Source organism: Podarcis gaigeae, assembly GCF_964106915.1.
Source record: "Podarcis gaigeae genome assembly, chromosome: 1".
NCBI classification, from domain to species: domain Eukaryota; kingdom Metazoa; phylum Chordata; class Lepidosauria; order Squamata; family Lacertidae; genus Podarcis; species Podarcis gaigeae.
Window position 1 is genome coordinate 112,902,584 of NC_139678.1, and position 23,153 is coordinate 112,925,736.

Here is a 23,153-nt window from a genome sequence, read left to right on the forward strand (position 1 = left end):
CCCTGGCTCTGGTTGAGACCAACCTAACCTCTCTGTGGCCTGGGACCTTCAGGATGTTTTTGTTTGAAGACCGTAAATTCCTCTGTGGGACATACTAGGAGAGGCGGTCCCGTAGGTACGAGGGTCCTAGACCATATAGGGCTTATTTATTAAATATTTATTTCTCTTCTTAAGGATACTTAATGATTGCCAAGAGGGACATTCTCTGTACTGTAAAGCCAGGGCACAGCTGGCTCAAGAGGAAGGAGCCAAAGGAATTGCTCCTTAATTGTTCCACAAGCACACTCTTCCATGGAGCACCCAATAGATTCTGAGGCAGCATGAGAGAATTCTCACTTTTAAATCCTCACCTCTTCTAGATTAAGGATCTTGACCAAGGATCTCCAAAATCTGGCAAGGAACCAGAACTTCCATTCCTAGGTTCATGTCCTCTTCCCTGTGCCGTGCCTACAGAACATTTTTGCAGGGATGTCACTGTGGGACTGGTTGCTGGAATTGACCTGAGATATGGAAAACACAGTAGCTGGTTTACAAAGAAATACTGTATCCATTTCTGGCATAGTTGGCATGTAGTTACATTGCTTAAACGAAAGCCTATTTGTCTCAGAAGCCTGTACTCAAAGAAGTAATGGGTTAATTTGATTCAGTGTGTCAAATTTAGTCCCCTCTCCCTGCTTTGTGGCTATTGTTACCTCATCGTGTTACATTGATAACAAAGCAAAAAAGTCTTAAAGGATGGTGCTACTTTGTGGTAAGCTAAAGATGCTCTACATTGGTCGACCCATTGTGTGCTTATCATTAATTGAGAGAGAGAGAGAGAGAGAGAGAGAGAGGGAGAGAGAGCGCTATACTGTACTTGGGTTTTTAAAAAATAAAATACATTATTGTTTCATTTTTGTATGTACAATTTCAGCATCCTCAAATTCTGGAGGTTAGAACTGTGTAACCTCTAATGAAGTCATTATCTCATGTTTATTACCTGAAAAAAGTATGAATTAAAAAAAAAAATCAGGACCAACCATGGGCGTAGCCAGGATTTTTGTTGGGGGGGGGAGCAGGCTTTTGTTGTGGGGGGCAGAACTTCAGATTTTTATTTATTTTTATTTATTTTTACTGATTTAGTTGGGGCAGCTGCCCCCTGGGACACCCATGGGGCCAACCCACCACTGTTTCTCCCTTCTAATCTTAAAGGTTTATGGATTCACATGCATTCAAAAGGCCTTGATATCTGCTTTTCCTCAAGAGTGTTTTTCTTGCCATGAACTTAATACAGTGCTGACATCCTGTGAACAGGGAAGAAAGATCTCCCTTCGGCTCACTCGCTTTCTAATAGGCTAACACAGACTGCAAAAAGCTGCGACTTCTTTCAAGAGATAATAATCAGTTCCTGCATGAACTGTCCTCGTATCACAACTAGAAAATTGTAATCTGTCATTGCAAAAAGGCTGGACGAGCCGAATTTATGAGCTCCTAGCTCTGCAGACAAATTGGTTTCACTATGTTACAACTATACCTGAAAGAGCAGTGTCCGGGTTTCTTCGAAAGGCATCTGAATCCAGCTGTGGCAGATTCCCAGTGACTGAAAGGCATCTTTGCAGCTTCATAAACTTGTGATGCCAGCAGCTTATTATGCCTTATAAGCGTATTTTTAAAATCAGTATGATGAGGAACGATCTTGATATGCAAAGTCCTCTCCCCAACACTATTTTTCTAGAAAAAGAGGTGCCAGAACTCACTGTGAACACCTTCCTTGTTCTCTTATAATAGCAGTGGTGCCCACTTGAGAGGGGCCAGAACTGAGGGAGTTCTGGCTGAAAAAGTAAAAGCCCCACCCCTCCTTCTGGCTCCATATGGGAGAAAGAAGATGGTGGAAGTCAGTCTGCCATCCTGTTAAGACCTTTACATTTGAATCTCAGCCTCTCTCCGTGTGTTTCTTCCTGCAAAAAAAGAGCACGAGAGAAGCAGGGTGGTGACAAATATTTGTGGCCGGGCTCTCCTTCAGGTTTTTCCAAGTCCCATCTATACTGATGGTTTATCATTACAAACACTGTAATAGATGGACCTTTGGTCTCATCCAGGCCTTTTTCTCTGCCTGAACTTGCTGGAACTCAATTCCAGCCCTTCTCAGGTGGGTGCCATTGCCATTCTAAGAGAATGAGGGAGGTGTTAATGGTGAGTTCTGGCACCTCCTTTTAAAGAAAAATAGCCCTGGTCTCATCCAGCAAGACTCCTGACATCCATACGCTCTCCATCTTTGCTCTAGAATTGAGTGATGTGTTTGTCTTTGTAAAACAAACCTTAATCAGAGGGTACTTCTGCTGCAAAGCAATCCCTGATTAAGATGCCTGCTGTTTACCAGTGTGTTGAGAACTGTGTCCTATCTGACATCTACCTCTCATTAAGAAAAACAACAACAACAGGTGCCAACAATGTACCTGTATATAGGCAATCATCAGATTGGCGTTATGAAGCCAATATGCTGCAGTCCTGAAGTATTTCCCCCCCATCCCTTGACTTGCCAGTTATTGTTTGTAGAATAAGTCCTGAAGACCAATGACGCAAGAGTCTCATTCTTTTCTTTAGCTGAAGTTGGATCTAATCCAACTTCACCTTTTCCCAGCCTCCTGGTCCATTCAGTCTGTGTACATGAGCCTTTGGAATAAACCCTTTGAAATGTTCCTATGAAGAACACAACAAACACACCAATATCAATGCAGATTCTCTCTCTCTCTCTCTGGGGGTATTATCTGATTGTGTGGCTTGTTTAAACAGTTAAGACTCGGAGCTTTCTCCTAGCCATAGGAATGAAGAGTTCCAGAGTATGTCATCTCATTGACTTTTTATTTATCCAGAACTCTACTGTGCCACCCATTCATGATCTCTCTCCCAGGACAGATTACAACGCAAATTTAAAATGATAAAATGTAACAAGGAAAACCTAACAGGAATACAAAAAATTCTATATACAACAACAACAACAACAACAACAACAACAACAACAACAACAACAACAAGGCAAATTATATAATAAATCCACAGGTATATAAGAGGTAGTTATAAAGCCAGGGAAAACAGAAATGTTTTCCCCCCACCTCAGTATCAAAAAGATAACAGAGTTGGCAATGGGTATCCTTCAATGGGGAGGGAATTCCATAACTAGGGCATCACAACTGAAATATCTTACTCCCTAGTCACCACCTGCCTGATCTTTAATGACCGGGTACCCAGAGAGGGCCCACAGTAGGCTTATCTTATCACCTGGGTGAGATGTGGGAGCAGGTGTTCTTCAATGACATTGGGTCTTAACTTGGATCATTTTCTGGAGCTCTGTGGTTCCTTAATGGAACTGTCAACGTAGCATGCCAGAAGTAATGACCCTACTGTCAGTGATAATGATGGTCCCATGTATCTGGATGAACAATAGTTCACCCAAGAGACCTTTGGATGCTCCTTGTAGCTCCTCCTTCATGTCTCTTCAAGCTCTGATTCACCACCTGAATCAGAGGAGCTAAAACATTTTTACTTATGCAGGGATTCAGGGGTAGCCCTGCCAAGAGACAAGGTGCGGCAGTTTGCTTCAGGTGGGCTATTCTTGGTGCCATTAGGGGAGGCAAAGAGGGAGATGGTGAGAGATGACAGACATGGGCCACAAACTATGGGTCCCTTTTCCAGTGGAGGGCAAACCCACCCTGCATTTCCTGCAGCTGTGTTTCCTGCTTTCTACCCCCTGAGTCTGCTTCCCATGCCCTCCTTTTATCTTCCTCTCCCACATTAGCCCCCTGCCCAGAAGGTGGTGCCAATCTAACCTGGTGTCAGGTCCAGACATGTGGTCACAGGACCAAGGCACTTTCTCTCCCGATCAGCTCTTCTTTCTGACCTCCTTTAATCCATAGAAGTGAATGTGAGCAAAGTTGAGCCATAAGGAGAAAGTAGGCCAAATAAACTCAACTGCCATCTCACGTAAGTACTAGATTAGGAAAAGGCGAAAAGGGAAAAGGAACAAGGAATGAATCACCTGAACACCTCTGCACAGCAAGAGCAAAAGGTGCTGAGCACCCAATTTGGCTTGGAATTTAGCCGTCTCAGTGCAATGAAAAGGAAAGAGCATGTCACTATGCAACAGGCTTCTGGAATCCCGGGACAAAGCCTACACCTCCCCACTGTTTGCAAATAACATGCCTCTATATACACATGAGAACCCAATGTTTGCATAAAACCACTGGCAAGGTGCACAGTCTGCTGATAGCAAATTGTAGCGGCATTGCCAATTTTCTAACAGGCCCTGCATCCACGGACTTCCCGCCCATCTGCACCACCAATGTGCTTCTTCTGCACAAGGCTATCTTTGTGTGAGAAGTTTTAAAAGATGCAGCTCTGACTCATTGTCTACTTAATGAGTCAGCTGTTTCTAACAGTTTGCTATGACTCCAAGGAAATGTACTGCTGTGGGCGTGAAGCAATTCCCTTGCCTTTCAAATTTAATTAATTTTTTTTTATATAGTTTAGCAGCCTCGGCCTTCACAGGACTGCACTCAGGGTCATGGACGTTCCTTCAGCAACCCATGGTGTCTTTTTGACAGTGAGGGGCATTTTATAAACTTGCACCTTGGTATGCTAGTAAACTGTAATAACCAGGGTTGAAGAATCTGTGGGTCGCCAAAGGTTGTTGGACTCCAACTCCCATCATCCCCAGCAGCATGGTCAATAGTTGGGAATGATGGGAGTTGTTGTTCAATAATGTAAGGAGGTCCACAGGCTCCCTGTCACTTTGTTACATGTTTGTGAGGACTTCTCCCTGGCATCCACAATTTTAACGATAATCTAATTCTGCTCATCTGCCATTTTACCCATTTTGTTTTAAGTTTATTACTTTGTTATACCTCTTTATTTGCAGTTTGCATGAGAGGATTGTGGAAGCCCTAATTCTACCTCAAGATGGTGCATGATGGTGCATTAAAACAAGGTGTTTCATTATGTACAAAATTATAACCAGACCCAACCCACAGTTACGATAATTGTGCTGTGTTGCTGTTAGAGCTAACTCTCCTTTCTAAATATTCTTTGAACACAATCATGTTTTCCTTTGATCACAAGAAAACAGATTTCACCCTAAGGCAACTCCCGTAAGTGCTACTGTAAAGCAGGGGTGGAGACACTGTAGTCTTCCAGATGTTGTGGGGCTGCAGCGCCCAATATTCTTGAACATCAGCTGCCCTGGCGAGGGACGATGAAGTCCAGCTAACCCTGCTGTAGAAAACTAACAACAAGAAAACCCAAACACAATGACCTTTCAATTCTGCAGACGACTTATTCAGCAAAAGAGCAGTTGATTTTAATAAAAGGTTCGATGGTGAGTTTAGTATTCGGGTACATGAAAGCAGAGACCACTTGACTCAACATGTCATGGCTAATTGCTGCACCAACAGAGTTACAAAACCTGATTAATGATGGTTCAGAACTCCACCTTTCTGACTTGGCAGCGCTGCTGTTTGGAAACACATTTTGGAGAAGTGTTAGTAAGCACTTACACCATCTTTCAGATGCCAGCGAAAGCACATTGGAGACATTCACTTTTTATTTTCTGTGATGTTGGGGAAAGTTTCAGGAAAGTGTGGCTTGTCAAAATAAATGCTGAGATATACTGAAGGATTCCACCTGGGCTTAATTCTCTTCCTAAGAGAATTTCTCTCTCTTTTTTATTGCTCAAAAATATGTTTCTGTGGCTGGATCTAGACACATCAAAAAAGCATTTCAGGAAAACGCGTTCTAAACTTCGTAAAGGAAAACCACGTTGGCAAAAGACAGGACTCTACAGCACCAGCTGGTGTCACAGTGTTATAACACATATAAAACAGTATAAAATTCAGTGTTGCTGAGTTCTGTGTCGTCATGCAATCAGAAAGATATAGTAGCATTATCTCATCGCCACATTGTGAAAGTACACATCTAATCAAAAAGCTGAAAATAAATGAAGAGGGAAAAGAGACACAGATCACAAATCAAACAGGGTCATAGAAACAGGTATCATGAATCCATCTGTATAATATAATAGATCTGCTAATAACTGAAAAAAGAAAAATATTTAAAAATACATAAAGAAGAAAAAGGAGAGAAGTGAGGGAAGGAAAAAACCCTTTAAATAAATAATTTTTCTTATTTTATGAATATATTTAAATCTATAGATACTTTTGGCCAGCTATCTTGGTGTACTAAGCTACTGATTTGTGGCCTAAATTGCACTTGTTTTATGAATGTAAAATATCACACTAATGGACAGCATAGAGTCAAGAATAAAAATTATTAATTCCATGCTGTTCACTGGCATGTTCTTTTCTTCCTAATGTTGGTGGTATAGATATTTTTGCAAATAAATAAATATAAGTAAGCAAATGAGAAAAGCTACTTCTCTGGCCTTTTGCATCATGTAAAAAGCAACAGAGAGAGTTGTGTTTTTTTATGATTATTTAAGGGAGAAGAGGCAACTCCTTGGAAATCAGAGGAGCAGACTGTCTTCTCAGTTCTCTAAACAGAACCAAAAAATAAAATAAAAAACACTGGAAAAAATAAACATGCCACAGCTCTTGTTCAAACTGCCTTTCCCTTGCTTGACATGTTTACCATTTGAGTCATCAGCTAATTATTTCCTTTGAAGTCATTAAACCATTTTTGTGTGGCAACAGCATATCACTGATAATATATGATTAAAACCGGTGTGTTACAGTTGAAGCACTTAGCTCCAGAAAGTCAACCGCCTGAGATGTACTGGTGGCAGTGGCGTAGCGTGGGTTGTCAGCACCTGGGGCAAGGCAAGTAATTTGCGCCCCCTAACCCGTGGATTTGCGCCCCCTAACCCTAACCCCCAGATGTTGCGCCCGGTGCAGCCGGCCCCCCCTGCACCCCCCACGCTACGCCACTGACTGGTGGCTCCTCACTATAGATACAACTGATGGACCCATAGACGAAGCCCCATTTTTTTCAATGACTACTCGGATTCTTGGGCATTGATGCTGAGACAACCAAAGCAGAACCACTTAAGCCAAGGCTGGCCTGCATCACAAGGATGTACTGAGTAGGTAGAATTCCAAGCCCGTTGCTGGAAAGACAATTGTGTCATTTGTCGTGCTGATAACACATATTGAAATGAGTTTTGCCATCAGATTCCCATGAATAGAATTGTGAAACCAATCAATCACTCCTAAAAGCCTATGGCCCTCAGCCCTGGTCTAATTTTAGTTCAGACCTCTGGGGAAAGTGCTCTTCTCCTTCCCTGGCCATTTGCTGGGTAGGGAAGAAAAGGATGTGAGAAAAGTCAAGGTTTGTGCAAATCCCTTTTATTCTCTCCCCCAAACCCCCACCCACCCGAATCAACATTAAATGGGCCTATCACAGACCTTCCAAGTATCCCTTATTTCCAGGGGCAGTCCCAGGTTTACAGAAGTCATCCTGGTTTCTGATTTGATCCCAGAATGTCCTGCTTTTCCTTAGGACGTCCCTATTTTCATTGGGAGAAGTGTTGGAGGGTATGGAGTTACGCAACCCCCGAGCCAAGGAGATAAGTAACATTACAACCTTTAGAAGACATCTGAAGGTAGCCCTGTATAGGGAAGGGTTTTTTTGATGCTTAATGCTTTATTATGTTTTTATACATGTTGGAGATTTTACTTTCTTGGGCTCCATGATCACTGCAGATGGTGACAGCAGTCACGAAATTAAAAGATGCCTGCTCCTTGGGAGAAAGGCGATGGCAACCTAGACAGCATCTTAAAAAGCAGAGACATCACCTTGCCAACAAAGGTCCATATAGTTAAAGCCATGGTTTTCCCAGTAGTGATGTATGGAAGTGAGAGCTGGACCATAAAGAAGGCTGATCGCCGAAGAATTGATGCTTTTGAATTATGGTGCTGGAGGAGACTCTTGAGAGTCCCATGAACTGCAAGAAGATCAAACGCATCCATTCTTAAGGAAATCAGCCCTGAGTGCTCACTGGAAGGACAGATCCTGAAGCTGAGGCTCCAATATCTTGGCCACCTCATGAGAAGAGAAGACTCCCTGGAAAAGACCCTGATGTTGGGAAAGATGGAGGGCACAAGGAGAAGGGGACGACAGAGGGCGACATGGTTGGACAGTGTTCTCGAAGCCACAAACATGAGTCTCACCAAACTGCGGGAGGCAGTGGAAGATAGGAGTGCCTGGCGTGCTCTGGTCCATGGGGTCACAAAGAGTCGGACACAACTAAACGACTAAACAGCAACAATACATGTTGGAAGCTGCCCAGATGGGCAGAGTATTATTATTATTATGGAATAGGATGTCCTCATTTTCATCAGAGAAATGTTGGAGGATATGCGATCTCAAGAATCAAGATGGCAGAGGAAGGGCAGGGAGGCTAAGTGACTTTCCCCAAAGCCACATACTGCAGTTTGTCTGTGTCACTCATGACTAGGACTGGAACCTATCAACTGCCTTTATTTATCCTTTAGGCTATGCTGACTCTGCATGTTACAGCAGCAACCTCTAAAAGTCATCCTGACAGTGGCTAATACTAAAACAGCTCACATAGAGCAGATTATAATAGTGTCTCAAAACGCTGCACTCAAGGGCAAACATCCCATGCTATGGCTACCTATGCCAAAATCCTGCTACCCAACAGTCTCCCTGTAGGATTAAAGTTCAATTCAATAATCTGTTTGAAGTCCTCTTCCCGTCCCCCTGCTACACAGATAATTTAACTCCTACTAGCTTTGTGCCCAACTGCCTTTGATTTCCCAGTTCCTAGGAATATACACTTGGTTATAAGTAGAACAGATTCCAAGCAGCTATTCAGTATAATGATAAGACTGGAACCTACAGCTTATTTTAGAGTAGGAGTTTCTCCTTTGCAAATTGGATGTCCAATAATCTTCTTTAAAGGAGGTGCTTAACGGATTGGGCATTAACCTCCTGCCAGCTCACTGTCCTTACCCCTAACCTTCCAAGCACTGGCAAAGGGGAAAGAAAGTATGAGGAAAGAAGAACGTAAATAGAAAGCCATTTCCATAAAACAGAAGAGCGTATTCTGCCGAAACAATAATCTTGTGTGTTTCTTTCCAGGAGTGATGCAAATTCATGGTAATCATTAACTAGCTGTAATCGACATGGTCCTGGGAATGGCCCAACTGGAAAAACATTCCGAGATATGTTCCTGCTATTAATGGCTTGTAGCCTTCTGAGAAATGAATTATGATACCTGAGCCAATATCAAGGTGGCCTTGGTTTTTCTTTCCCCGGAGCTACAAAATGCATCAACTATACATAAATACCATTACCAAACAGTTTAATATGTCAAATAAAAGCCAGAGTGTTTTTTTTTTTTTTAAAAAAAAATATTTTAAACAGCAACAACTGAAGCAGTCAGTTAGAGCAAATGATAGGTTGGAAGGAGTGGGAGACTCAAGAGTGCAAATGTCATTTAGATATCTGCATCAAGCATTTCTCCAGCACAGCTCCCATCTGACTGATTAATCATCACACTCAGAATTTATATATGGTTGGAGGCAGTAACAATTCTCAATACCAGTTTCTGGAAACCCCAGGAAGGGAGAATGCTCTTGTGCTCAGGTCTTGTTTGTAGGTTTCCTCAAGCCATCTGGTTGGTCACTGTGAGAACAAGATCTAGGTGGGCCATTGGTCATCATCCAGCAAGCTCTTCTTGTGCTCTTATATAGACTGTGTGCACATGGCAGTTTATTCCATGCGCACAAAGATTTCCATACTACATTTGAGCTTTCACACAATGTGAAAGCCACTTCTGCAACTACAGTGAACGTCCAATGCTCATTTCCATGTTATTTCCTTCAATGGAAAAAAAACAACTGTTTGCAAACAATATGGAAATGAGTGCTAAATTTGCACTAAATTCTATCATGGTTCCAGAAGTGGCTTTTGCATTGCATGCAAGCTCAAATGTAACATGGAACTTAACCGTTAGGGAAAAGTCATGGAAATGGATTAAAATCCCATATGTGAATACACCCATGGACTTTGCATGGACTGTTCAAATTACTCCAGAGGGCATTCCTTTTGGGCTCAAAATATTGTCTTCCTGTAACACTTAAAACAACTCTATAAATTAGATTGTTTCTCAACATGGTAAATGGACAGAAGAGAGTCTGAAGGTAAGAGTCCCTTGACCAAGCCTAAGTCAGGAGATGTTGGAAGAGGAAAGATTCAACATGGGGAATTTCTGAATCATAGTTCAAAGCCAGACAAAGACATGATGTGCAAGATCTGGGTTTGGAAGTCCTACCATACTGTATTTATATTTCTCAAGAAAATAGGTGGGAGGTTGGGAAGGGAAGGGAGTGCAATTTGGATAATGGCGTGAAGAAGTGAGGTTAATTCCACTGCCCTCCTCATCATCAACCAAAAATGTGGAACTGGATCCGACTGATGGACCTGATCCAGAACTCTCCATTCTACTATAGTCCACTTTGACAGGAGGGTGAGGTTAGACATATTTAAAATTGCACCTTGGTTCAGATTAGATTCTGGGATTTTTAAACTAAAAAAACAAAAACACCACTGTGAAGCAGAGACTGTTTTATGACTAGCTACTATATACAGAAGTGAAAGCCAGGTCCGATGGTGACTGTTTAACAGTGGAAAGGGGTTAAAGAGAATTTGAGGACAGGGTGACTTAAATCAAACAGAGCCTCGTAACTAGATCTTAGCATTCTCAACTGAATCTTCATCTACACTGGGATGTAGTAAGAGAAGGACATTGATTATTATTAAAGATCTGAGGCCCTGCCTTGCGCCCAATATTAAGGGAGCCCAGTGCCAGGGAAGGGCATAAGAGGTATTCTGCGGATGTTTGAGAACTCATGGAGATGAGTCTAGCTTTGTTCAGGAGGCATTGTAAGCATTAGATGTCTGTGTGCCTGCTTCTAGCTAAAAATAGAGCCAGCATTGCAACAGGTGTTTCCTTTCAGAAATGCAGATATATGTATTTTCAAAGACTGTTCAGGGAGCGCAAGGTAATTTTGTTTCATTTGTCAAACCAGAGGTAATTGGGCTCTTGGAAATGCAGGAGGAGAAACAAGCGAATAGATTCTGTTCAGTTCACCTTTCCTGTTTATATTATTCATGTCCATTAGGGAGAACAGAAATTTCCTCACAGGCCAGTGTACTTGGAAGTGTGAGTAGAACTTTGACTGGCCATTTGAGCCTCACACGTTTCAGTAATTTATTTTTCTGAAACAACACTCTTGTGGAGCTCAAAACACATTGGCATCTTGGGCAACCGTGCTCTGCTGACAGGAGATAAACATATATTTTAATTTCAAGTGGAATAGGAGGTTGCAGTTGCTTAGTTCTTGCCTTCTCACTGCCCTTACAATCTGTGTCCTGAGGCACTTTGCCTCAGAGAGTGAGGAAGTTGACAGACATGGGATTATGTGGCACTGTGGGATACAGTGAACTCCCCAGCAGGGGTGGAGGAAGGGGACTGCGGTGGGGACGGGCTGCCCCGGATGTCCCCACTGAGGGGGGTGATAAAATGGCGGCCGGCACCCACCGCGGGGCCTGCAGCATGCCCAAGCCACACATCTCTCCTGGGAGTGACATGGTGGCTTGGGTGCACGCAGGCTCCGCACTGCCCCAAATGGTCTGCCCGCCGCCTCCCCTCAGCTGTAGGGCAGCTGAGTGGGAGGAAGCAGGTAGACTCCTCAGAGACCCCGCAAAGCATCCTGCCCTGGCTGGCCCCGCCCAGTGGGCAGCTGGCCTGGATGCAGGTCATGCATGCCACCCCAGGCGCCTGATTGGCTTGCTCCGTTGCTGCTCCCCAGACCCCAGTGGAAAGCATTGGGAGATTTATGCCTCATTTTCTCCCTATCCCCTGCCTGAACATCCCCCATCATGGGTGTAACCAGAAACCCCAGGGGTAGGGATTATTAGGGAGGTATTGTCTTTGCTTGTTACTATGTTGTGTAAATTTGTGTGTTTTTATATTGCAAACCACCCTGTGATCCTTGAATAAAGGATGGTATACAAAATTAACTAACATAATGATAATATCTCTATCTCTATCTCTATCTCTATCTCTATCTCTATCTCTATCTCTATCTCTATCTCTATCTCTATCTCTATCTCTATCTATCTCTCTATCTCTATCTCTATCTCTATCTCTATCTCTATCTCTATCTCTATCTCTATCTCTATCTCTATCTCTATCTCTCTATCTCTATCATCTCTCTCTCTCTCTATCTATCTCTATCTATCTATATTTCTTTATTGCAGTCCATAGACCCACAAAACAGTTTCAAAACAAGATACATTTAACACAACCAAACAACAGGTGAAAAAGACCGATAATGATAATGATAATGATAATGATGATGACAGGGATCAGGGAGAAATGCGATTCAGTTTGCATTTAAAGATTAACCTACTTAATTTGTACCAGAATGATGCAAATGAATGATGGATAAAGTATGATTCAGCTGCCAGTCTGGTGGGCTTCTGCATGTGGAATTGGAAGGGGGTGCCATTTTGAGTTTCACGTCATGCAGCAAAAAACGCTGGGTTGGTTCTGAATCAGCTTTGGTCAGCTTTATAGTCAATATCACTATCTAGGGTGGCCTCCCTGCAAGAAAGCTTGCAGTCCTCTCTTCTCCCTCTTCCCAGTTCTGCCTCATGTTGGCGTGTGGATAAATCATTTGTTTGCAGTTGTTAGGCAACCGTGGCACGCAATCCTCACCCATATCCAGGTCAACACAAACCTGTGTTTAAGTAACATACTAGAACAAATCTTTCTGTTTTCATGGCAAGTGCCTGAGGCCCGCTCAACCTGGAGTGGAGTTGAACATCTTAGATTAAATACGGCGGTGCCATAGCGCAGTGCTGAAGAATGTGTTCAATATTTACCCGGAGGGGAGAGAGACCAAATAATCCATATGTTTAAGTTCCCTGGCAAGCACACTTATAAATAAAAATGCTTTCCCGGGACAACCCCTTTTTCTCTTCTAACATTTAATCGGATGAAAGTAGAATTTTGTACATACAGGTTATATGATAATATATTATATGCACATTTTCAAAACAGCAAAGTTCTCAAGATGATAGGAGACAAGAAGGCAGTAAGAAAAATCATGGGATGAGCGGGGAGAATTGGTTGAGTAGCATTTCCATGGTACAGCCAACCTCCATGACTTCTAGCCCCATTTCCTATTTTTCCTCAATACTGCATTTGCTATCATAGAATTGTAGAGTTGGAAGTGAACACAAGGGTCATTTAGCTCAACCCCCTCCAATGCAGAAATCTTTTGCCCCACTCATCTGGCTGAGTTTCCTCAGGCACTCTGGATGGCTTCCAATCAAGTGTTAAAAACAATACAGCATTAAATATTAAAAACTTCCCTAAACAGGGCTTCCTTCAGATGTCTTATAAAAAGAACAATAATTTATTATTTATACCCTGCCCATCTGGCTGGGTTTCCCCTGTCACTCTGGGTGGCTTCCAGAAGAATATTAAAATACAATGATTCATCAAATGTTAAAAGCTTCCCTAAACAGGGCTGCCTTCAGATGTCTTCTAAAAGTTAGATAATTTCCTTGACATCTGATGGGAGAGCATTCCACAGGGCGGGTGCCACTACCAAGAAGGCCCTCTGTCTGGTTCCCTGTAACCTTACATCTTGCAGTGAAGGAACCGCCAGGAGGCCCTCGGTGCTGGACCTCAGTGTCCGGGCTGGACAATGGGGGTGGAGACGCTCCTTCAGGTATACTGAGCCGAGGCCGTTTAGGGCTTTAAAGGTCAGCACCAACACTTAATTGTGCTCGGAAACATACTGGAAGTCAATGAAGGTCTTTCACGATGGGTGTTATGTGGTCTCGGTGGCCGCTCCCAGTCACCAGTCACCCCATTGTCCAGCTAGCCGCATTCTGGATTAGTTGTAGTTTCTGGGTCACCTTCAAAGGTAGCCCCACATAGAGCACATTGCAATGGTCCAAGCGAGAGATAACCAGAGCATGCACCACTCTGGTGAGACAGTCCACAGGAAGGATTAAGATTAAAAGTCTCATGCTCTCCCGACTGAGTTCTGAATAAAGGAAACATTGGGCTGATCACTGAATTTACTAGTTACTTTCCTAGTTCTTTGATAAGCTGAAAAACGTTAGAGGAAAGCCAGAGCTGCTCCTAACATTTACTAACCTGGGTATCTGTCATATATCCAGTGGCTTTCAGATGCAATGAGCCTGCATACATACAGCCACGCCAGATACAAGTGGCATGGCAAAGTAATTGCTATTGCTTTTCTCAAATGGAAACAAATTCTGACCCTTGGGGAAGGGTCGTAGCTCAGTCGCAAAGCATCTTGCATGCAGGTGGTCCCAGATTCCTGGCACCTTCAGAAAGGGCTGGGAGTAGAAAAGGGTGAATCTATTAAATCCATTTCCCCCCAGTTACTCTGTTTCCAATCTTAAATTGAGTTCTCCACATTTTCACCCCAATTTGAAATTTTAGAAATTGCAAATCAGCATTTTAGTGGTTATTCATAATATTATTATTAGCAATAGTAGTACCTCACCGATCTGACTGGGTTGCTCCAACCATTCTGGGCAATGTAATAGCTAGCTAGCTAGCTAGCTAGATATAGACAGAGTGTGTGTGCAATTTTTCCTAACATGCACATTTTTGTAAAGCACATATCTCCATACATTAATTCCCCCCAATTATATTTTTGTATGTTATTTCCCCCAGACATGTGCATTTTAAGGCACACTTTACCCCAGTACACATATTTTTGTACACATTACTTGGCTGGAGAGTGGCGTAGCAAAATTGGGAGACATGTAAATTGGAAAGGACGGCTGTGTTTTGGTTTGCATATTGTTTTGGAGTGTGAGAGTTAGTTGGGTCGATTCAACTTTAAAGGCGAACTGAATCTAATTTCTTCCCCATCACTTACTGGGAGAATCCTGGAGTGCTGCTGGTGGTCTGTGTAGACCAGTGCTTCGCAAACTTGGGTCTCCCACTATTTTGGGACTACAGTTCCCATCATCCCTGACCACAGGTCCTGTTTCCTAGGGACGATAGGAGCCGTAGTCCAAAAACAGCTGTAGACACAAGTTTTGGAAACACTAGTGTAGACAATCCCAAGCTAGATGAAGCAATGGTCTGAGTGGTCGAAGGCAGCTTCCGGTGTTATTACTAAGAAAGTCACTTATGCGTTTAAAGGCTTCCTTTCCCTGCCCTCTTCCCCTCAATCAGTTTGATGTGCCTGAATTCCATTAACGACAAACAAGAGCATTAAAGAAACGAAACACTGAAACCAGCAGGATCTTCAGGAACAATATTTGTTTAAAAAGCCTGCCAAACTCTGGAAGTTATGACAGTATGTGTTAAGTAAGAAAAAGCTGTAACCCAAACAGATAAGATTCTGGATAATTTCACTGGAAGGTGCAGAGTGTCCAAAACAGCTGTAAGAAGAAAAGCCACTTCAGTATGGTATTTAAAAAGGCAGATCTTTTCATTTTAATGTTTTGTTCTCATCAGGCCAGAGGAAGGAAGCAAGCTAGAGTGCCCCTTTCCCATACTATGAAAAATGTTACTATTGCCATATAGGGATGCCAAATTGATTCATCTTTTTTTAAAAGCAAATCTAACAAAAAGCCACATTCTGCATTCTTCGCAAAGGGGTTTTTGAAGTGTCTTGGGCACCTTCGTTCAGCGTACCTGAGTCCCATAAGTAATGTGTTGCTGGAACACATTACATTTTGATTCATATATGCATGTTTATGCAATAGGCGTAGATGAGGTTCAAAAGGTGGCATCCATCCTGCAGTCAGAATAGCTCAGCTGGTAGAGCTTGAGACTCTTAATCTCAGGGTTGCAGGTTTGAGCCCCACGTTTAGTGAAAAAATCCTGCATTGCAGGGGGTTGGACTAGATGACCCTCACAGTCCATTCAAACCCTACAATTCTATGATTCAATGCTACTTTTTTGTAGTGGCAGGGTGTTGTTGTCGTTTAGTCATTTAGTCGTGTCCGACTCTTCGTGACCCCATTGACCAGAGCACGCCAGGCACTCCTATAGTCAACTGCCTCCCGCAGTTTGGTCAAACTCATGCTGGTAGCTTCGAGAACACTATCCAACCATCTCGTCCTCTGTCGTCCCCTTCTCCTTGTGCCCTCCATCTTTCCCAACATCAGGGTCTTTTCCAGGGAGTCTTATCTGCTCATGAGGTAGTCAAAGTATTGGAGCCTCAGCTTCAGGATCTGTCCTTCCAGTGAGCACTCAGGGCTGATTTCCTTAAGAATGGATAGGTTTGATCTTCTTGTAGTCCATGGGACTCTCAAGAGTCTCCTCCAGCACCATAATTCAAAAGCATCAATTCTTCGGCGATCAGCCTTCTTTATGGTCCAGCTCTCACTTCCATAGTGGCAGGGTATACATGTTTTGAATAAAAACAGAGGCTTTGTTTGGAATCCATTCCCAACTATAGACCAGGCCCTTATCCTTCAACACCTGGCAGAATAAATACTCTAGAAAAGGGGGGTCTTTATATGCAGCTTTTGTTGATTTTAAATCGGCTTTTGATCTAATACCAAGGGATAGACTCTGGGAAAAGCTTGGCGCTACAAACATAGATAAACGCTTATTACGCCTTATTCGTGGTCTATACGAAAACACCAGGGTGAGGGTAAGATGCGATCGGTCAGGCCATCCAACTAAAGAAATTCAAACGCACTATGGGGTTAAACAAGGATGTGTCCTCACGCCAACGCTATTTAATTTTTACATCAACTCTCTATCAGTAAATATGGCGAAAGAAAATGCCCACCCTCCCAAACTGGCAGGTTTGCCCCTCCCGGTGCTTCTGTATGCGGACGACGCAGTCCTACTCTCCTTTTCCTGTGTTGGCTTGAGGAAGCTTTTGAGATCACTTGCTGACTATTGTCAAGAGGAACAACTATCAATAAATTACAGCAAATCTAAAATTATGGTGTTTTCAAAAAAAAGAAGGAAACACAAATGGAGAATAAACGGTCAACCTATTGACCAGGTAGCAACTTTCAAATACCTGGGAATAACTTTTCAGGAAAGGGTCTCGTGGCACCAATAGATGAAAAACGCCATTGCCAACGCAGGAAGGGCCAATAAAGCCCTTACAAGATTTTTTCACGGGAAAGGGGGTAAATACGTTCCGGCAGCCTCCCAGGTTTTTGCTGCAAAAATACTCCCACAACTCACTTATGGATCCCAGGTTTGCAGTTTTAAAAATTTTGCGCCTATGGAGGCATTTCAAACAAAATTCTATCGGTGTCTATTGGGGATCCCCCCCCCCCTGTGTATCTAATATAGCTGTCCGCTTAGAAGTTGAACAACCACCCGTTAACGCGCGGCTATGGATTCTAAAGATACACTATTGGTTAAAACTTATTTTTTCCCCGGCCGGTTTGGCTCCTTTAACACTCTTAGACACCTTTCATTCTACCTGGAAAGCTTCCCTGTTTGAAAAGATAAGAAGCTTGGGATTCTCCCCGCAGATCTTGATAGCGGCAGGATATGAGAGAGCCAAAAGTCAAGTGCTTCAACGCATTAGGGACATAGAGTTGCAATGTCATATGGGCAAAATGGATAAACATGCCACAATTAGAGACTTTGGGAGAGGGTTTTCACCCGCAAATTATCTGGCTAATTTACAAATACCTAAGTACAGACACTCCTTTACCCTGGCCAGATTCAACGTTCTGCCCTCTGCCCTGCTGCTAGGCAGATATGAGGGCAAACCATATGAGTCACGTGTTTGCCCATGTGGCTCATCGGAAGTGGAAACAAGTTTGCATGTATTGCTGCACTGTAGTTACTACGAGGATCTACGCCTGACCTTTATTGCCCCAGTTCTACAAAAGCTTAAAAATGAACCTGAACTCCAACGTATGAGAGCCTTGGTAGAAGATAAGGTTCCTGAAATTACGATCAATGTTGCCAAATTCTGTGTAGCCGCTATTAGGCATAGGAAACAAGAGCTTTCCAATGTCAATATGCAGGTGAAGGCAAATACTTAATTTTATTTATGCTGTCTAATTTTAAATTGCTGTTATGGCCTAATCTGTATTGAAATTGTCCTTTGTTTTTTCTGGTGTTATGCTTCGCTGACTAGCTGTACGAGTTAATCTGGTCTGTGACCGTTTAATAAAATTTGATTTGATTTGATTTGGAATCCATTCAAATCCAGGCATTCCCTATAGGGATGGGTGAGACTATCAATTTCCACTGGCTACAGTCTCTCATTTTTTCCAGTCTTCAGATCAGTTTTCCACACTTCCACATGAAAATTCATTTTAGTGAGAATTTCTCCAATTACACACTTCTGCATGCAGTTTTGCCACAATATACACATTTTTGCAAAGGAATTTTCCCTAACATGCATTTTTCTCTAATTTATGGATTTTTTTGCACACTTAACCCTGGTATATATGTTTTGGCATGAATCGCTTGGCTGACTATCTGCATTGCAAAATTCGGAGAAGTGCAAATTTCAAAATATGGCTATGTTTCAGTTTGTGCGCTGTTTTTGAAAGTGTGAGTTTTGTAGGTTCCCCTTTAAATGTGAACTGAGTGGAATCTCTCCCCATCCCTAATTCCCAGTCATGAAAATACTAACAACAGAATGCAAAGCTGATTAGAAAACAAATAGATATGAAGAGTCCAACTGTACCATGCTTTGTTTTACTTGCAAATTGGGGGGGGGGGAGAGGAGAGGAGAGAAATGATGGAGATGGAATTATTTCCTGTAACCATACATAACATTCCATGCTATGCCCAAAGTTACAATGTCCGCTACAGGATGGACTGGTTTCAACACAAAAATCAAGCCTAAAAAGAACTAAATTTGCGGGTGGTAAGCTGAATGCAAACCATAATCATTGCTCTTCCTACTCCCGTGTTTCTGCATGCCAGCAGGGTGTGTCCTGTGTGGAATAAGTTATGTCTCAGTTGTTTAAGTAGGGAGGGCTTCCCTCTTTAAAACTATCTTCAATAGAATGGCACTCCAAAAGGCCGATAGACTTTTTTATAATCTAAAACTACACGGCAAGGAAAAATTATATAATGTCTCACTTCTGATTCATCTTTTTCTCTGCATGAATGCATCATATCCCTGTAACATTTCCTAGACGAAAATAGAGAGATATAACATCCCTGTTTTCAAACTATGGATCCTAGCCCAATGATTCCCTTCCCACATTATTGCCAGCTGAAAACTTATCTCTTTCTGTTGTATGTTGCATTCATTTACTCTACAGCAGCCTCCCATTCATTCATTTAAAACCCAGGAAGGTTTTGCCCTTGGGGTTCCAGGTATGCTAGGGGAAAAAAACATAATTTCTCCACAGTCCGCTACCATTAGGGCTGGATTGTGGTGGGCAACAGCTTGGGATGAGCATGAGTCCATATAGTCAGGATTAAAGAATGTGTCTGAACCAGGAAGCAAGGCTGAGAAGCAAGACAGGAATCAGGAGTGGAGGACAAACCAGGAGACAGGTCCAAAAAAAACCCAGATTCAGTGATGGGGATCTGTGTCCCTCCAGCTTTTGTTGGGTTGCAGTTCCCATCAACCTTGACCATCCGCCATGCTAGCTGGGGCTGCAGAGAGTTGAAATCCAACATCCTATGTATTCCCCAATCCTACATGAGTTCGAGTATGCCTTGTTGCTCAAGCAAAGCTCAATTAGAACAGGAAGTCTTCTTCCTATCCAGGAAGGTCCTATGGCCAGCCTGGGTGCACCACACTCTAACCAACTGAGCTAGCTGCAGGGAAGCTATGCAGAGACCCAGCTCCTCCTGGTAGTTATCAATAGTTGATACACATATCTGAAAAGCTGTGCAGTGCCTTGGTTTTTTGTGCTTTCACATGCCTGTACTTCTGACCCTTCACCTTGCCAACAAAGGTCCGTATAATTAAAGCTATGGTTTTCCAGTAGTGATGTATGGAAGTGAGAGCTGGACCATAAAGAAGGCTGATCGCCGAAGAATTGATGCTTTTGAATTATGGTGCTGGAGGGAGACTCTTGAGAGTCCTGTGGACGAGATGGTTGGATACTGTTCTTGAAGCTACCAGCATGAGTTTGATCAAACTGCGGGAGGCAGTGGAAGAGAGGAGTGCCTGGCGTGCTCTGTTCCATGGGGTCACAAAGAGTTGGACACAAGTAAACGACTAAACAACAACAACACCTCTGACCCTACCCACAATTGGCAGGTGGCTCTTAGAAAGTAGTCCTAAAGAGAATGTGGCCATCAGGCTGCAAACAGGTTCTGCACCTCCTATTTAGAGGAATGAAAATAGATTCATTCTACTTCTGAAAACTCTAAGACTTCCCTTTTAACCGGGCAAAAAGAAGCTGGTGATGCTGTTCACCTAACTGCATTTCCATGCTAGAAAGTTTAAACACACACAAAAACAACCCAAAATGTTTTAATTCCCCCCATATGTTCCCAATACACACTGTAGTTTCCAATGGTTTTAATGAAACAGGAAAGTAAAACAGCACCAGGCTGAAATAATAACAGATCCTCACCCATTTGATTTTGCACAATACAGTACAATTAAATATTTGGGGATTTGGAATATTTTGACTATGACGGCAGTGGTGAGAGGCAACCTGACTTTTAACTATGCCTCTCTGGTCCCATGACGCAGTAAAAGTGTTTTACTTCCACTTGCCAAAGGGTGGGGGGAATCAATCAATCTCAGGAAACAAAGGACAAGAAGGATTCATTTTGCATGGTTATTCATTCATATTTCCATTGAAACCCTAGTGCATTCCCAGTGAAATGCTGACTTGCGTAAGCATGCATGCAATAATGCTAGAGACTATGCTAGGATACAGCAGGTATGTCAGTAGAGAACACGTCTGCTTAAAGAGCATTCGTTGCTCATTCCAGCCTGGAGTCAGCCTAATCTGGAGCTACACACTTGAAACACTGCGTAAAAGCTTAATGATTATAGGTGGGTTTTGCTCAACAGCCTTTTAATACATACTTTGCATTTTTTCGCTTTGTGGGGTTTTTATATATAATGCTCTTAGAACTTACAATACTGGAAGGAGAATGAAGCGATTGTAAATCTCATTTCACCCTCTGCCGCTTAAGAGCTCTTGTACGAACAGTGCTAAGAATACTTGCTTAGAAGTCAATCCTACTGACGTCACACTTTGACGCTCAACCTTCAAAGAATATGGAACAGGTAGATGAGGCATGCTCTCCTATATTCCATAGGTGATACACTGAGCCAGACCTGGGTAGCCACTGCATTGCACTTAGCCAGAGATTTCAATATGAAAACACGTTTGCACATTTCTTGTGCACTTTGTACGTTGGCCTGGTAAAAAGGAAGAGCTATACACACGAGGCTGGTGCAGCTTGTCTCACTGTGGTGAGGAAACCATCATTCACCCAAACTCCACCTGCTATGAAATCTGTAAAAATACTTGAACCCTATCCACTCCTTGGATTCTTCCATCAAATGCATACATAGTGAAATAGAAGCAGTATATCCAATTGTGGCTTTGCCTTAGGACAGCGTTTCCCAAACTTGGACCTCCAGGTGTTTTTGGACTACAATTCCCATCATTCCTGACCACTGGTGGAGGAAGAGGATTGCGGAGGGAGCGCACCGCCCCTGGCAGCATGATCCCAATGGGGTGCCATCGCAGCTGCCCCCTCACCTGCGCTGGGTGCCATGCCCCCTCAGGTGGCGTGTCAAGCCCCTAGGATGCATGTCACACCCCCAGGATGTGCGCCAGCCCTGCCCCCGCCTGCTCTCCGCCCCCCCCCCAGTGCTGGAGCATGAAGCTCTGCCACTGTTCCTGATCACTGGTCTTGCTAGCTAGGGTTGGAAACCCAAGTTTGGGAAAGAATGCTTTAGGAAAAGTCATTTCCACTTCCACGAGTTAGAATGCCAAATTTCTACAGATACTCCATCTCTCATGTAGTTGTCCACACCATATACCATATTCCGGAGGCAACTTCAAAACTCTGGAGCAACTGTTTTGGGAGGCAAGGGGATCTGCAGAGGATCATTAAAAATCAGGTGGAAGTCATTTCCACAAAGGTAAAACCACTCAAGTGATTTGTCACAGTAAATTGGGCCCATGAAGGAATAACACATATGACACGCATTCTACAGTGGTACCTCGGGTTACAGATGCTTCAGGCTACAGACACTTCAGGTTACAGACTCCGCTAACCCAGAAATAGTACCTCGGGTTAAGAACTTTACTTCAGGATAAGAACAGAAATCGCTCGGCGGCAGCAGGAGGCCCCATTAGCTAAAGTGGTGCTTCAGGTTAAGAACAGTTTCAGGTTAAGAACGGACCTCTAGAACAAATTAAGTTCTTAACCAGAGGTACCACTGTACATAAGTTCCTAGACAGATGGAAATGTATAGTTTATGAAGTGCTTTTTGTTTTTGTTTTCCAGTCACACAAGTTGCAATTTAACTCACAACCCCACAATCCAACTGAACAACAGTCCATTTCTTGAGCAATTCTAGACCCTCACGTTTGTCCAACCAGTTTGCCCAGTAAGAAGGTCTTGTGAGCTCTGAAGATGCATTATGATAAACTGAATGTACATGATGCTTTTTAAAAAAAAATCCTTATTCAACATCTTGTTTACTTTCACAAAGGAAATTCCTAAAAGATAAAAACAAGTCAGGGCACTCATTCGACACTTACCTCATGCAATAAAAAAGAAGCTACAAGCTTCTCCCTAGAAGCCAGTCAGTCGTCTTACTTAGATTCAAGTCAGTTCTTGTCCGGATCATTCACTACAGTGAAGCTCTCAAGTTGTTCCAAATTTAGACATGACCTCCCCACATCCATTTTTTAAAAGCAGGAAGTCGAATTGGGTCTGTTTTTCATCATTTTCACTCACAACTTTCAAGATGTTCTCCCCGCCCCTTTCACAATCGAATTAAGAGCGACACTCTTTGCAACATAGTTGGCAGAAGCTCCACCCCACCGCCACTCACCCTGCGACCACAAACAGGGAATGATGGTTGATAGTACAATTAGAGAACCAGATTAGTTCCTGACATTCCTTGTGTCTTCTGGGGGGGGGGGGATCCAGAAGGCTTTGAAGTGCTTTGCTAATGGCTATGTTATTG

The 23,153-nt window shown here is 43.0% G+C and overlaps 1 long non-coding RNA gene across 1 annotated transcript; it reads right to left on the minus strand.

Moving 5' to 3' along the window:
* Window positions 1–268: 268 nt before the first annotated feature.
* On the minus strand, window positions 269–22,852 carry LOC310834001. The gene is made up of 3 exons (XR_014559039.1): window positions 22,723–22,852; window positions 2,436–2,679; window positions 269–500 (listed from the first exon to the last, which is right to left on the minus strand). It is a non-coding gene; the product is annotated as an uncharacterized lncRNA (long non-coding RNA).
* Between the last annotated feature and the right edge of the window lie 301 nt (window positions 22,853–23,153).